At 41.8% G+C, this 12,100-nt stretch overlaps 1 protein-coding gene across 2 annotated transcripts in view; it reads right to left on the bottom strand.

Annotated features, from left to right (window-relative positions):
- ADARB2 (adenosine deaminase RNA specific B2 (inactive)) overlaps positions 1-12,100 on the bottom strand; it is a 612,280-nt gene that overhangs the window by 104,758 nt on the left and 495,422 nt on the right. The gene's annotated exons all lie outside the window — the stretch shown is intronic.

Here is a 12,100-nt window from a genome sequence, read left to right as displayed (position 1 = left end):
TTGTGGGCTCATGATATGGGATGCTGGCTTGGTTGAAAATATATGGCGCATAGATACTTGTACACATGGTTATTCAGGTTTGCTCAGTTGGATTGAGAATTAATTGGCTACTGCAAATATAGCATCAGCATCACCAATAGCAGTAATAGTAGTAGCAATAATAATAATAATAATAATAATGAAACTTTTCTATATTTTTCAACCAGACTAAAAATAAATAAGTACATAAATAAAAAGCAGGTTAACTGAAATATTTGACTCCAGTGAAATGAAAGATTTCATTTAGCTTTTGGTTCACCCTTTTAAAATCTTTTAAAAAATTTAGATCCAAATCATCCCTAATTTTGCAATAGTGTTCATTGCACCTAAGCTTCATTGTTTGGTGAATATGATATTACCTACTACAATTTGCATAGATCCATTCCTGACTCATTTGGCCTCTAGGGGCACATCCAGATGAGCCCAGCCATGTGGTATGTGGCACTGCAAACACGTCTGCAGCACCAGGTACCTCACAGTCTGGTGTTCTCTGCACTGCAAGGGCGCACTGCCCGTGCGTTCGCTGCTCTGGTTTTTTTCCCCATGGGGTTTTTTGACCCCCAAATATTCAACCAATGAAAAAAAGAAATGGAGCACCTCATGCTTGGGCAGCATATGCTGCTGAAAAGCAGAGCTGGGCCACCTGGAGCTACCCTGTGGAAAACTGGCCAGGACCGCTGAAGCTGCAGCTCCAAGAGCCTGCTGGTGTTAGCACAGTGCTACCCCCTACCACCCCCAGGGTAACTTGCCATGTGCCAAAGCGCATGTGAAGAGGCCTTTTTCCCAAGTATGGTGTTAGGCATGATGCGGTCTCCCTGAGCAGGGCTCTTAAAGGGCATTCCTTCTGGCCAAGTGGGGGGGGAGAGAATGTTTCTGCTTCATTCCAGCCTTGCATGTTTCCAGAGAAAGACTGAACCTCGGAGCTCCACATAGGTATGTGCTCCTGAGATAACTAACTGCAGACTGAAGTGGCTAGCTCTAGGCACTTGCACTCAAAATATTTTCTTTGAAACATGGTAAAGACATCTGGGGTACTGTGTTCAGTTCTGGGACCATTAATTCAAGAAGAATGGCTAGGGTGGGCACTACGGGCATTTTTACACATGCAAGTGCTGTAGTGCTGGGTGCTACAAAAGCATCTGGTGCTTTGTCCCTTGCAGTTGTATAAGTGGCAAAATGCATGCCAGTGCTGAGAAAATGGCGGCAGCACGCTTTTGAACTTAGACACATAGAAGGTGTTTTAGTTCAAAAGTGCGCCACCACCATTTTCTGTGCTTTTTGTCGCTTGTACAATTGCACGTGGTGCAGCACAGTATGGATCAGCTTGCATGCAGAGCAGACTCGATTGAGTCTGCTGTCTGGCACACCATAGGACAAAAAGGTATGTGTATAAAAGCCCTAAAACAAAGTGTCCAGTAACAAAAATGATTAGAGGCCTGGAAACCAAGATTTATAAGGACAGGCTGTAAAAACTAGGATTATTTAATTTGGAGAAGAGAAGATTGAGTGGGGATTTGATAGCAGTCTTCAACTTTCTAAAGGGGAGTTATACATAGGATGGAGATAGATTCCGTGGCTGTGTCTAGATGAGTGCGGTGCCACAAACCCATCTGCGGCACCACACACCGCACATGCGGGCATTCCCCATGCCACTGCTTTGAAGTACAGGGTTTTTTTTTGTGACACCAGGAGATTCCAGGGTAAAAAAAAAAACCTGCTGAAAAAAGTTGGGTGGTGTACATGGTGACAGCGCATGTGGTGGTAGCACATGCTGCCCAAAACCAGAGCCTGGCCATCCAGAGCCATGCTCCAGCTGCCAGCCAGTCTTCCTGCCATGGCTGCAGCCTCAGGAGATGCCCAGAATCCCAGGTAAGGCAGCTGGGGCCAGCAAAGTTGCTGGCCTCAGCCTCCCCTACCCCACCTCGAGTAACCTGCCAATGCAGCAGAGTGCACATGGCATGGGCATTTCCCAGGGAAACAAATGATCACGCTCATCTGGATGCATCCTGTGACTGCAGATGATAGGACAAGGAGCAATGATCTTAAATTACAGCAAGGGACATTTAGGTTGGAGATTAGGAAGAACTTTTTTATTATAACGATGGCTAAGTTTTGGAACGGGCTATCCAGAAAAGTTGTGGAATCTCCATCCTTGGAAGTTTTTAAGAGCAGGTTATACAAACACTTGACTGGAAGGGTTTAGTGAGGGATGATCCTGCTTTGAGCAGGGGGACAGACTACATGACCTGCTGGAGGCCATTCATTATATGATTCTATGATTTTATAAGGAGCAACATTCCATACCACCACCACCGTACGCAGCTAATGGGGCATGGGGCTGGAAGTGAAGCCTTCACTGGTTCTGCATCCAACGTGCTATGTAACTCAATTGATCTCTTCATTTGCCTATCACCCTGTATCCCTCTCTGATAAATGTTGGTGATGGTACATAATTACCTCAAATAGACATTGTAAGAATTAATTAATTAATGTTTGCAAACTCTTTTGAAGGTGATAAATTCTAAGAATACTTATCTTACAAATGTGCCATGGATCATTTAACAGACAGGGTTTTAGCTATATATTTTTTCAAAAGATTGTTTGTAACTATGTTATGTTATGTTATGTTTTGTACAACTGCAATGTGAATATAATTCCAACCATTTTGCAGATGAGTTCATGAGGGCACTAAAAAGGTGACTGATTAGCCAGAGAGGACCAGCATCAAGGCTAGGAATACACACTAAGGATTGATACAGTTGAGTTCACATTGTGTGGATCGTAAATCTGATCAGCTTCATTTAGATTAAAAAAAGGAATATCTCAACAGAACAGTCTGCCCCATCATCTTAAAAAGAATCAAATCATAAATTCCATCTCCCATAGTATCGCAGTCCAAATCCTTGCTTGCATTTCTAAAATGCCCTCCAAATAAGCATCCCTGGGCATTTTGCGCTCATTAAGAGTTAATTAGCTTAGAGGCACATACAATTCCTAAAAGAATCATTTTAAAAATGCTAAACAGAACAAATAACTTTTAACTTTGGATTTAGAAATCCCCACAGTAAGAGCTTTCTGTACTTCATTTGGCAGTGGATTCCAAAGCCAGTGAGCAAAGACACTCACTAAAGGCAAAATAATGACATGACTTCAGATAACATTTAGGGACAATAAGGAATTCAGCATTCCTGATCTCAAAGAGTGACCTGGGACATTAAAGAATAGCAAATCCATTAAATGTGAAGCCTCTTAGCAAAAATAAGCCAAGAGAGTATTTTTGTCTGGAATATATTGCTTTAATATTGTGTCAGGGAAATCAATGCATTATAGAAATAATGATGTGACACACCCTTACCCTGCTAAATATGGTAGGATTCAGAAGCCTGAAGCAATAATGCAATATAAAATCTGAAATGCCCTTTGAGTACTAAGATATAATCTTAACACCCATCACTTAAAATAATAGTTTTTCTTTTGCAGAATGAGAAAAAGAGGCATAACAAGGTTAAAGATACAGTCACATGAAGTAGAGAATGTCCTTCTAATCTTATTTCATTGACAACTGAAGCATGCAATATAGTACAAGCGTACCCAGCTCCTTGCAGAATCAGGTATGATCAGCACTACAAAACATTACTTGCTTAGCTATGTTGGTTATGGGTCTGATACAGTGATGCTGGCAAAGCCCCCTGGATGCAGCTATGCAACAAAGATGGGTTCTGCCAGCTCATCTTCTGTTTGAAAAGGTAGTATGGCTAACTTGGCAGAAAAAATCCCTTCTGCTGCCATATGTCTTGTCTCTACTAGGGTGCCCTGCTGACATAGTTATGCTAAGGGTCACCAACCTATGGCCCATGAGCTGGATTTGGTTCTTGAAGAGAGTGGATCTGACCCATAGCAGCTCATAGCAGCAGAGGAGGCATTCCCAGGGTCTTACTGTCTGTTGTGTTCAATTTAGTCTTCAGCAGCAGGAGAGGCTTCCCCAGGGTCCTAGCACCTGCCTTTGGAATCTGTTCCCTTGACAGTATCTGCTGATTGCCAGGCGGGTGTGGGTATGCAGCCTGTGGCAGGGCCTGTGTCACAAGCAGCACCCTGCAGTAGCAAAAGGCTGCCAAGCCCTGAGCTATGCCAAAAAATGCTGTGCTGTCAGCAGTCCCATAATGTAAACCAGCCCTCAAGTGCAAATGATTCACCCAGGGCGCTAAGTCAGTGCCAGATCCGGGAAGAAATTTTAGGTTTCCTGATCCCCAGGTCTATGTTACTGTTACTGCAACATTTTCTGTTCTTACAAGGCACAAAGCCATAAACTATCCTAACAGCATCTGTAGCCTGATCCCATCAATATCCATTGACTTGAGTGTCCAGAGAGCAAACTCTATTTTGGTATGAATCTCTCAGTAAGAAATGGCACAAAATACAGAGTAGGTATATTTAATGTATATTAGGTAGACCTTGTGGAAGCAAGTGCCAGGTACACATATCCCATCCAATTTCCATATATCAAACCTGGAGCTTGTTTTGGTCATGGCTTTATGATTAAGTAAAAGTCCTAAACTACTGAAAGGCAAATATCTAGGTACCATGAGGTGAAAGCTCTAGAAATGGATAAAAGCCAGGAAATGCTACTTGCCAAATTACCGAATGATCATTCAACCCTCAGCTCTGCTGCTGGTAGACTTCCTAGAAATAGTGGCAAGAAATTGCCTGCCATCAAAAAAGTTCTAAAATCAGGCCTGGAGAGAGCCAACCTTTAATATTTCTGTTTTATAAAACTCATCTATTGGATGATACCCATGATTACAGGTGCCAGATATAAGAACTGAAAACAAGAATCCCCATCTGGATTAAATAATAAAACAGATCTTGGCAGCATTTGTATAATCATCACATGTCTAGTGAAAAAAAGGAGGCCATAAGGAGATGGCAGAAAATTAAGAAAATAGAAATAGTCACCATGGAACAAAAGTCTAATACTACCAGAAAAATAACAAGTCACTGAATGAGATGTGTAATGAGATAAACAGGCGGCAAAGCTTGGGGACAAGGACAGTGGACCTTCAGGGCTTTGAAAATGCCTGCATTGAATGCACAGTGATTGATGCAGGGTCAAATACCAGCAGGGCACTATGGATAGGTGGTGATGAGCTCCCCTCCAAAATGTGGGCGTCCTCTACTATTCATTGAAGCCAATGGAAATAACCGACTTCAGCAGGCTTTAGGTCAGGTTCTGTGTGATATTGGTGTGGCTTCAGCAAAGCACTCAGTTATATGCTTCCCTTTCAATATTGGAAGTGAACAGAACTTGAGCCTCTGCTTTGCTAAATCAGAACTCAGATTCTGTCCCAGATGGATGGAGTCATTTTGTACCCCTTTAGTGGACCTATTGAAAACACTGAGGAACATACTACTCAGTGTGGTAACAGTGGCACCATAGAATTAATCCTTAGCATGCCCTTTTCTCTAAATTTCCATACGTGCTTTCAGGACAAAGGTTGTTTGGTTTTGTCTGCTTTTTAAAACTTAGTTTCCATGATTTCATAGTGCAATTTTTCTATTTAGATGGGATATTCAAAGCAGAAATAGGCTCTGGGAGCAAAAACCTGATCAACTTTTTCAATGAGATGCATGGGTGGAGCAAACAACATTTCCCAAATAATAGCAAGATCCAAAACCTGATGCCATTGACACTTAAATATCCCCACTAAAACCACTGGGGGCTGCCTGTTCGTAACTGATGGAAGACAGGCCCTGATGACTGGTCCAAAAGAACGCAGATAATCTTGATCTTGAGTTCCAAAGGTGTTTTCTGGATTTATACAATGTATTTAATAAGCTGTGTTTTCCTATACATAAACAAAAGAGAGAAATGGATGTCACTCCCCTTAAAGCTGCTTGGGGAGCTGAACTATTCTATTATCCTCGATTGCCATATCAAGTAGCCAGCATTATTCACAAAGGAAAATCAAACTTTAGATCATAACATTACAAACCCAAAACTTTTATTCACTTCTCAGCACTAATATTTCAAATGGTATAAATAATTAAACGTGTTCAAGTTTGCCATGGCAGTCTTCAGGGTAAAACTGACATTCAACAGGAGTGGTAAGGATATTAAAATCAATAGATTATAAAGGAGAAAGCCTTTAGTAAACATTTTCTATTGAAATCCTGTCTTTGGGTTTATAGGGCTGAAATATCAGAAAGGTTAGATTTGCATATGGGTAGGAAATATTTTACTATACAGATATCACAAAGAGCTCTGTTTCTCCTGTCTCCCAAGTACTTTATTTTGCAGTAAATTACTGACATTTGGGGGTAAATGTTGAGCATACTGAATGGGGAATTAGGTTCACAACCTTCTCCACTGATAGTAGGACTTGTACACCTAATTTCTTACCCACCAAGCTAAAAATGTACCTTTCTTGAATGTAGAAATAGGATTTTTCTTAGAGAAATCACAGAACCCAAATGGAAGACAGAAAAACTAGCAGTGATGAATTATACAGAGATTTCTTTCTAACATTTTGAATGCTACAGTATAAGTCTCTTTGGCTGTTCGTGTTACAGGGGTAAGTGGCAGGGCATGCTATCAAACACACCTTTTCTGGACTTGTAAATAAGTTTTGTACAGTTGTTTGGGAATTCATCTCCTTACAGTTGCATCCTACAGCCAATGGAATAGTCAGGTTCTTCCAATATACTATATCATCTTCAAGATACAGCTTTGAGGAGAAAAATAGCAAAGGGTGAGATGGTGTCCTTCACCATCGTTGTGCCAGCAACAGTTCTATGCACAAGTGGAAGTCACTCAGATACTGTGGTGAAAGGGACCGAATAAGTGCCTTGATAAAAAGGCAACCAGACAGGAAGGCTGGTCTATGGTACCAGCATGGACCAAGAGTTGCAGAGACCAGGATTCCATTCCAGCCCTGGCCTTGCACAATTCCTTTTTTATCTTGCACAAGATGCTTAATTTACTATGTCTCAGTTCTGCACACGTAAAATGGGGATAATATTTCCCAAGCTCTTTGAGTACTGTAGGGACAAAACCATTAATGACTGTGAGACTCTTGCAAGCTCTGGCGGCAAGGGCTGCATGCATACTTAGATACCACGCACACTGCTGGCCATAGCATTTAGGCCTCCCCCATAACTCACCCTCTTTTAACATGCAGAGGCATTTATATAGTATTACTCAAAGAACAGGACTCTGCCAGAGAATTCATTGTGGTTCTTTCCTGGAGATGTACAATGATTATTTCTCTCTGATCATAACTCTTACACTATTGATCATTATGTCTAGCTTTGGCTTATCCCTCAGGGAGCAGAGTATAGGGGCTTTGTTTTATCTCAGATGGACATTATTTTATTTTGCCTGGCTATAAATTTTCATTTTAGCTGAATACATCAGTATATTCCTCATACTGTAGTTTTTTCAGTCACATTTATTAGAGTAAGTTGTGCATATTTTGTATAGGCAGTAACTTGTTAAACATTCATGGTGAGATTCAAACAAAAACAAAAACTTATGGTGCATTTTTGTGATTGCATACCCTAATTTTTGGTACCAAGATTGATAAGATCAGCAGCTCTTATCAATTCAAACAGATGAATCATTACACAAGAAAAACTGTCCAACAGACCTATTATGAATGCTTTCATTGTATATGTGACCCCACAGTCTCAGTAAATTCTGAATTTTTGTAATCACAGAATCTACAGAATTTCCATTTCACTGAGTCATCTGATCTCTACTGGGATGAGGGGAAAGATTATGGATTTCAAAACAGGTATTACCTAGACATTGGGCTGGAGAGTTATTACCCCCTTTATTCCCCAGTCCCTTCTAGTTCATACTTATCTCAACATAAACTTGTCCATTTTTAAACATAATTACTGATGATTTATTTAGCATCAACAAAGTGCTTGGCATTGTACAAGACCCTTGTATGAAGACAATCTCTGCACTGAAGATTTTATAGCCTAGAAATTAGATTTGGAGGATGGAGTTTTTCCGTCTATCCATCCTTATGTGCCATTGGGGTGTTAATAGTTTGCTTATGAACTGTCCTTCACTGAATCTCAAGTACAATCCTATTCACTGGAACTCGTCACATTTCTCCTCAGGCCATTTTAATTTTTTTGATCAAAAAAAGGAAAAAAAAATAGAGCTCTTTGAGAAAAAAAAGATGGGGGCTGAAAAGTGTTGGAAAGTCATTCCAACTGAGCGGTGCATGAAAAACAAAAGAGCTGGGAGTGAGAAAAAAAATGAGAAGGGTGATGAGATTCCTTCTCTTGTGGTTCTTAGGAAACTTACTCTCAAATTCCCTATAGTCAGTGGGAGGTCTTCTATTGACTTCAGGGAGTTTTGGATTAGGCCAATTGGATAGGTATGTGGTTGACAGGCGCTTTGGAACTGTACCTGAAAAAGAGGTCTGTTAGCATAGTTTCATAGTTTCATCGCTTCATAGTTATTAGGGGCTGGAAGGGACCTTACAGATCATCGGGCCCAGACCGCTTGGGCTGGAAAGACTGCTGGGCTCAGATGATCCCAGCAAGATGGGCGTCAAGATGCTTTTTGAAGAGCATTTTCCAAGGTTGTTCATATCCCTGGTATGAAGATCACTGGGATCAACAAATCTGAAGATTTTGGTTGTTCCTGACAAAAAAATGCTAATAATTTGCCTGAGGAATGTCCTTCAGTGCATCTGAAGCATGGTTTTGTGTGCCACAACTCAATAACTTATTTTTAATAAACCTTATTTTAAATCTCTTCAGCCTGACTTTTGGTTATTACTAGTAAAACATGACAGAAAGCACTAGGAAAATCTTGCAAACCTCTTTTTTTTAAATGTTTGGAATTACTTCAAATTTGGTAAAAAACGTATCTGCAGCTCACAACCCATTCATGCCAAATCTGAAACACAGAGAACTTGTACTAGGTTATTTGGAAAGGAAAGGGAAATTTGGAAACAGACTCAACCATAATTATGCTGTGATTGCTGCTTTAATGGATCTGTCTTTTCATTGTACACGGACACATTTCAGTATAAATGTGCTCCAGTAAATAAGATTATACTAACATACCTTTAGTAGACATCTAAGAAGGGATATTGACAGTGGGAAGTGCAAAGATCAATCAGGAATTTATTCTAAGAATTTAGGGAATAAATTGGCCTGTTTTTTTCGATATATCCCCTGATTACACCAGATCAATCAAACTTAATATAACATGTCTTGCATTTGTTTCAAATGCCCCTGGACTGGCTGAAAGGGGAACATATACAATTAACATAGTAAAGAAAAAGAAATATTGTGAAATCCAAATGGTCCAGCTTTTCAAAAAAATAGTTTTCTATTGAAGAATAAAACATTTGTAGGTAGGCTTAATTAGAATCTTTAAATTCACATTAGTGTGTTAATGCTAGAGTGCTAACAGATGAGCTCCTCTCCATTTGAGGTTGATTCATTGCAATTTGGATTCATCTAGTTTTAAAAAGATGCAAACAACAAGTACCATTTCAATAATTTTAGTGAAAACAAGTTTTTCTATTGAAATGGGCAGTCATTCCCTAAAGGAGGTCATGTTTAGTTTTGTAGCTCCTGGTATGTCTAAGTACAGTTTTGCATGTATTGCTTAGGTAATGAAAATGTCCATGCCAATTTTGCAGAATCATTCTTGAAGTCAATATACACCTGCTAACAGATGCCTGAAAAGAGGGCTTTTTTTTCTTCCTCTTTTTAAAAATCCCTTTTACTGATCCTTAACCCAAACACCTTGTTTCTACAGGGGCACATATGAGGTTGGCTGCAAGTACTGAATAATTCAGAACAATGAAGCAATGCTCACTTCGCAGCATTGTGACTGCTTTAAGACAAGCCTCAAGTGTCAAGCTGTTGTACCACCACAAATATTAAATTAGCACGAATGGGTTTTCTTTAACTAGATAAAAGCTCAATCAAGCCCCCAGCACCTGGGAATGGCTAACTCTGTAAAAAAAGCCTTTTATACTCTATAAGAACATTAAATTCATATTAAATGCCATATCTCTTTAATTAAATCAATGCCTTATCCACGAGATGTCTTTTTCAGTTTTCCATTTCTTTTCTTTGTTGTTCTTACATGCATTAAAATGAATACCCTTTGGAAACACTGTGGCATTACAGCATGGGTGGGCAAAATGGCGGATCTGGCTGGTGGCCAGACTCCATTTCCCAGCAGCCCCTGCCCATATCACTGCAGACAGTTTTCATGGAGACCCCAGGAGTGGTGGCGCAGGGCCAGCGTTTCCATGGAGACCGACCCCAGCAGCACCGGCTGGGCACGCAGCTGGACGGGGAGCTGCTCCGGACCCGGGACTTGGATCTTGCAGCAGTGACAGCATGGTCCGGAGCTGGGAAACAGCCGCAATCCACTGCCTGCATGCCCCTGCCCAGGGCATGTGGGCAGCAAATTGCAGCCTTGCCCTGGCTCTGGACCACGTTGTCACTGCTGCAAGATCCCAGCTCCAAGGCAGCTCCCCACCCAGCCGCATGCCCTGCCAGCACTGTTGGGGCTCGTCTCCATGGAAACCATGGCCCTGGGCTGTCATGGAGCTGCTGCTCCTGGGTCATCCATGGAAACCAGCCACAGTGATACAGGCAGGGGCTGCTGGGAAATGGAGTCTGTCGCAGGCCTGAAGTGGCCCATGGGCCAGACTTTGCCCACCCCTGCGTTACACCCTTGTCACAAACAATACCATTGACTACTCAAGGCCCACTCTAAGACCAAAGACCAACTAGTTAGCAACTCTTGCGTAAATGTTCAAAGCAGTAAGAGAGCCATGCATGTTCAAATCCCATAAGCACGACTTTGAAAATCAGCGCCTTTGTGTTTATAGTTCTCATTAAGGAACTGCACTATTAAGAGCATTTCACATCACACATATGCTTTGTTAGATAAGGCAGGGTGGCAGTCAGTGTCTAAAACAAATGTAATCTATTCTGAACTGCTGAGCCCAGCAAGCCATCACATGGGGTAACCTTCATAACCTATATACCCATAGTCTACTGAAAAGCAGTCATTCATTTTCAAGACCCTAGATTTTTTTTTTGTTAGTAAGGTTCATGCTCTCATTTTGCGAAATGATTCTAGAAATCCTATGTTAATCTTGTTAATGACCTTTTGTTTGGATCTGCAGGGGTATTAAGGTACTTTACATTTCATGTTACTTCAGCCATAGGCTTCTCTGTATAATCAGAGGCAGTTCAGATTGTGAGTTATGTTAAGCTGACACCAGAGCCAGACACATTATCTCAACAGAGTCTGTATTAGCTTGGCAGACATGAACTTCGCAAGCATATGGCACCATGGCAGTCTATCACAGCTACCTGGGAATAAAAGGTGTGTTGAAGCCATCAAGGGCACTGGCAGACAAGCAGCAACCTGCTGTAACTCATGGCACTTTGCAGGACTTACAGTGATCCCCCAGACCCAGCAGACATTTGCTGTTGGGTCCCGGAGGTTGGGGGATCAAGCTACAGTTTAGAGTGGCTGCAGAAGGCCCCTCACCCCACCCCTCCCTCCTCCCAGCTCCAATGCTGTGTGCAGAACGGGAGGGGGAAGGGAGCAGAGGGAGCTCTGGCTGGGGTTTGCTCAGCCAGCGCTAGAGGATGCCCCACCTCAGGGGGGGCTCCAATCCACCTGCCGCACATGCCAGTGGAGGCTGGGCAAACCCCAGGGGAAATCCCTCCCCTACATCTTCCCTCTCCCATTCAGAAGACAGTGCTGGAAACGGGGCTGGGCTGTGTCAGCTGAACCCTGATCTTGGCATGGGCTGACAAAACTTAATGAGGGCGCTCCACTTTGGAGCACTTTCATCTGAATGAGGGTTCAGATTGTTCACATGGGATCAGGCCCTTTTAAAATGCTCTACAGCTGTGCACTTCTGTAAGGGCATGATTACAATCTGCCTACTTCAGAGGGCAGATTGTGTGACAAAATGTCACTTGTGTCAGTGCCTCAAGGGGTAAAACAAGTCCTTCTTTGACTTTGGGGCACAGATGGATCCACATTAAAAAA

Source organism: Alligator mississippiensis, chromosome 5, assembly GCF_030867095.1.
Source record: "Alligator mississippiensis isolate rAllMis1 chromosome 5, rAllMis1, whole genome shotgun sequence".
NCBI lineage: Eukaryota > Metazoa > Chordata > Crocodylia > Alligatoridae > Alligator > Alligator mississippiensis.
Note: the sequence above shows the minus strand (reverse complement) of the source record. Positions and strands in the feature narration are given on the sequence as shown.